This window comes from Mustela putorius, unplaced genomic scaffold (genome assembly GCF_011764305.1).
Source record: "Mustela putorius furo isolate JIRA1106 unplaced genomic scaffold, ASM1176430v1.1 tig00003987_pilon_pilon_pilon, whole genome shotgun sequence".
NCBI lineage: Eukaryota > Metazoa > Chordata > Mammalia > Carnivora > Mustelidae > Mustela > Mustela putorius.
Genome location: NW_025422126.1, coordinates 956931 through 962446, shown reverse-complemented (window position 1 = coordinate 962446; position 5516 = coordinate 956931). Strand labels below are relative to the sequence as shown.

Below are 5516 nucleotides of genomic sequence, written 5' to 3'. Positions count from 1 at the left end.
TCCCCGACCACTCCAGAAAATCTGTTTGTTTGGTAAGATTAAGAACCTCTTATGGTTTGTCTCCCTCTTAGTTTCATCTTGTTTCATTTTTTCTCCTATGATCCTCTGCTGTGTTTCTTAAATTCCGCATATCACTGAGATCATATGATAATTATCTTTCTCTCATTGACTTATTTCACTTGGCTTATACCCTCTAGTTCCATTCCTGTTGTTGCAAATGGCAAAAATTCATTTACTGATGGCTGTATAATATTCATACATATATGAATATTGCATATATTAAAAAAATATCTTGGGGAGCCTGGGTGGCTCAGTCAGTTAAGCACCTGCCTTGGGCTCAGTCATGATCCTGGGGTCCCGGGATCGAGTCCCATGTTGGGCTTCCTGTTCAGCAGGGAGCCTGCTTCTCCCTCTCCCTTTGCCTGTCACTCTGCCTACTTGTGCATGCTCTCTCTCTGTAAAATAAATAAATTAAATCTTTTAAAAAAAATCTTCTTTATCCATTCACCTGTCAATGGACATCTGGGCTCTTTCCTTAGTATACATAAACATTGGGGTGCATGTGCCCCTTTGGATCACTACATTTGTATCTTTGGGGTAAATTCCCAGTAATGCAATTTCTGCATCATAAGGAATCTTTATTTTCAAGCTTTTGAGGAACCTCTATACTGTTTTCCAGAGTGCATTCCCACCAACAGTGTAGAAGGGTTCCCCTTTCTCCACATCCTTGCCCACATCTGTCATTTCCTGCCTTGTTAATTTTTGTTAATTTTCTGACTGGTGTGTGGTGGTATCTCACTGTGGTTTTGATTTGTATTTCTCTGATATCAATTGATGTGGAGCACTTTTTCATGTGTCTGTTGGCCATTTGGATGTCCTCTTTGGAGAAAGGTCTGTTCATGTCTTCTGTCCATTTCTTGATTGGATTATTTTACTTTGGGTGTTGAGTTTGATTAGTTCTTTATAGATTTCGGATACTAGACCTTTATCTGATATGTCATTTGCATATATCTTCTCCCATTCTGTCTGCTATTCTTAAGAGATTTTCTAATCGCCCCTTGTGTTTCTTCTCTAAGCTATGAGCCATCAGTTCTTCAATAAATAAATACACATTTATTTATGAATATTTTTCTTAAGTTTTTCTTCTGCTATTGATTTCTATTTTCATTATATTGTAATCAGAAAAGATACCCAGTATTATTTCAATCTTCTTAAATATTTAAGACATTCTCTGTGATCACATATGTGATCTATCCTAAAAAGTGTTTCTTGTACACTAGTGAAGCATGTTGATGTTGTTGGGGAAATATTCTGTATGTACATGTTAGATCCCTTTGGTGCATATTGTTCAAGTCTCCAGTTTCTAACTGAACTTCTGCCTGCATGTTCTATCCATTGTTGGAAGGAGAGTACTGAACTCTCCTACTATTTTTGTGTTGCTGTCTATTTAGCCCTTCAGTTGTATTAACATTTGCTTCACATATTTGGGTACTCTGATACTGAAAATGAGACCAACTAGAATTGTAGCTATGTTTTGGGTTAGCAGTTGAAGAATACTGAGGTGTGACTTGGCCCTTGGAAATTACAATCAAGTGATGTTTTTTCATTTTATTTCTGTGTAGATCTGTTGCCAGAGAGGAACTTCAAAATTTAAGCAGACAGACAGAAACAGAAGAAAAACTGCAACTGCTTGAAATGTCAGCATAAGAGACTTTTGTTCTTTTGTAAGTGGCAAACCATATTTCTTATGTATTTAATGATTTTTTTAAACCTGCTTCAGTTATGAGCATCTGAGAGTGAAAGTTTTTTTTTGAATATACATATTCAGAGAAGATTTAACTTTTACTATGTTCATGTTGCTACTCTGAATCAACTTAAAATGCCTGTACAAGGAGCTACTAGTGATTAAGAATTGTTTTGGAAAACAATATTTTCAGGACATGGTCACGAATTTGTTTGGTCTTCACACCACAGACTATAGGGTTGAGGAAAGGAGGGACTAACAGGTACAGGTTTGATAAGAGGATATGAACATATGGTGGTATGTGAGCACCAAACCTATGTGTGAAGAAGGAGAAGAAGGCAAGGAGGTAGAACTGTAAGAAGACACAGATGTGAGCGATGCAGGTATTAAAGGCCTTGAATCGTGCCTCCTTCTGTGGCAACTGAAACACAGTGATAAAGATTTGAATGTAAGACAAGGTGATGAAGATTATGTCAAACCCTAAGATACTGAAGGCAACAAAAAGACCATATATCTTGTTGATGCGGACATCTTCAATGGCCAGCTTTACGATGGCCATGTGTTCACAATAAGTGTGGGAGATCACTGTGGTTCGGTAGAGTTTAAGACGACATTTGATGAGCACCAGGCATGGTGCTACAAGAATACCAGCCCTTAGTGTCACCGCAACTGCAATGTGAATCAAGAGTTGTTGGGAGAAGATGGTGGTATGTCTCAGGGGGTCACAGATGGCCACATATCGATCTAGGGCCATTGCCAGTAGGATGCCTGATTCAACTGCCTGGAATGAGTGAATAAACCACATTTTTTTGTAAAAGGCAGGCTTCAAAGGATATCTCTGGCAAGTGGAACCAGAAGATGCCTAACATTTTGGGAAGAATGCAGGTGCTAAGTGCAATGTCCGTGGCCCCCAGCATGGCCAAAAATATGTACATGGGCTTATGGAGGCTGTGTTCATATTTGATTATCCCTAAAATTAGGGAATTCCCAATCACAGCGATGAAATACATGACACAGAACGGAATCCCAATCCAATGTTGCACTGATTCCAGCCCAGGAATGCCAGTGAGTGTCAGGACAGGGGGCATGAAGACAGAACCATTGGGTATGAGCATGATTATTTGGTCTGTAGAATCAAGTAGTGGTGTTGCTGTTTCATCTTCTATTCCTCATCAAGACTACGAGAATAAAAAAATAAAGAGAAATTACTTAGCAAAGTATACTTTAATTAAGTAAAGCATATTCTATCTTCTCCTTCCTTTTATCAAAATTAAAAATAAGACTACATGCTTTATTTTATCAAAGCATAATTTATTTAGATAAAGCATGGTAGTCTCATTACTTTATTTATTATTGAATTATAGGTTACATTGAACATCTTTTAAGCTTAAGGTACAACATGTTGATTTGATACGTCCACATATTGCAATGTGAGTGTCATTATAGTTTAGCTAACACTCTATCACATCACATAATTCTGTTTCTTTTTTGTAGTAGAAATATTTAAGGTCTAGTCTCTTAGCAAGTTTGATGCTTTTGATATAATATTATTATTTGTAGTTACCATCCTGTACATTATATCTCTAGGACTTATTTATCTACTAGTAAAATATCTCCTGTGTTTCCCCACCCTTCAGCCCCCAGTACCCACAACTCTATTTTTATGAGTTTGGCTATTTGTTGTTAGTGAAATGTAGTTGATAAATGATAATATTTTAGTTTTAGATACACAACTAGTAATTCAACAAGTCTATACATATACTATGCTGTGCTCACCACTAATGTTGCTACTACATGTCATCATACAACCTATTACAAACCACTGAGTATAGTCCCTATCCTGTACTTTTTATCCATGTAATTTACTCATCCCATCATTGCAAACCTGTGTCTCCCACTCTCCTTCACCAAATTGGCCACCATCAAAATCCTGCCTCTCTAACAACCATCAGTTAATCAGTTAATTCTCTGTATTTGTGGATCTGTTTTTGCTTCTTATTTGTTTATGAATTTGCTTTGTTTTTTTTAATCCATATATGTGGAATCATATGGAATTCAGCTGTTTTAAGATTACGCTTACATATAAGTGTTATCATACATTATTTGCCTTTCTCTCTTTGATCACACAGCATATGTACTCAAAGTTTATTACTATTGTCAGAAATAAGAGGATTTCCTTCTTTCTCGTGTCTAAATAAATTAATAATCTGACAAATATAAGTCAATACCACAATGTGATATCACTGGACTCCTGTTATAAGACCTATCATTAAGAAATCAAGAGATAATAAGTAATGGGGGGATTTTATGAGAAGAGAACCATTGTGCTTAGTTGGTGGGAATGCAGCCACTATAAAAAGCAATATCAAGGATCAGTGAAAATTTTTTAAAAAGGGTCTACATATAACCTGGCAATTCCATTTCTGGATATATGTCCAAAGGACAGAAAAACAGAATATTGGAAAGACATATGCAATCTAGTGTTTATTGCAGCATTATTTACCAAGATATGAAAACAACAAGATATTGCAGCATTATTTCCAAGATATGGAAACAACCTTGTGATGTGCCCATCAGCATATGAATGGAGAAAGCAGATGTGCTATATATGTGCAATGGAATATTATCCATCTTGTTTTATCCCTTAAGGACTCCTTTCAAATTTTCTTTTTTCATAAAGTCATTGTAAGAACAACCATCAGGTTCTGTGATTCTGCATTCATTGATCATTTTCAATGACAAATATTAAATGGATCGGATGGTTTCTTTCTAGTCTGTGTCTAGTGGACCAAACAGATACTTTTTATCTTATGTTTATCCCTCATCACTTGTGCTTATTTTGTGACCTGAAAATTGGCATTGAGGAAAACAAAAGTTAATACAGAGAATACACATTTTAAGAACTGGAATAAATATATTATACATCTTCTCTAATTACTAAGTGGGCTAACATAAAGCATCCACAACGCTGGTAGAAATGCAGCAACTCATAATCAGAAGACGAATTTGACCAGAATATTTTTCAGTTTTGCACTCACCAGGCTTGACTTCTCAGGATAGTGTATTCATAGTCTAATTCTTCTCCAATAATTTCAGAATGTTTCCAACTTAATTTGTCAAAGTTTCTATGTTTTTTCCCCCAAATTCATCCATATATTATACGAATTTTCTAATTTATTCTCTCTGAAGATAAGTCAATCCTGACTATTTTCTTTGTCAGTCCCCATCAGATCTTGTTCACATCCTTTATATTTTCACATCTTTTATATTTAATCTCAAGTGCCAATTTGTGTTCTCTGCTCTTCTCTCTCCCTATTAATAACAATCATTACCTCCCTAAGCCTGAAAAAGCACTGCCTCTTAAATATTTTATATAACAGAGATTATCTATGAATTTAGATTATCTCTAACCATGTAAGTTTACCTAGAATGCAACTCAGGTCAACTGCAGATGCATTCCTTTTCTTCAAACGTATTCAACTCTAAGAGAGGCTTTCCTTTCTGAGACCGTTTGTTTCTGAATTCTTCTTTTTAACAAATATACAGTGTGCCAAACTAGATCTTCCTCAAATCTTCCTCAAATAACATTACGATCCAAAAATCAGAAGTTTATATCCTAATGATTTCAATCAATACACAATAATTAAGGATTTACTATGTTCCAAGTATTTCTGAAGTAATTAGAGAATATGTATAATATATTTATTCCATATTTTTGAAGAATCTAAATCTTGATGAGTGCCTAAAATTCAAAACTAATACCAACCATTTA

The 5516-nt window shown here is 35.4% G+C and overlaps 1 pseudogene; it reads right to left on the bottom strand.

Moving 5' to 3' along the window:
* Window positions 1-1898: 1898 nt before the first annotated feature.
* On the bottom strand, window positions 1899-2859 carry LOC101672434 (annotated as a pseudogene).
* Between the last annotated feature and the right edge of the window lie 2657 nt (window positions 2860-5516).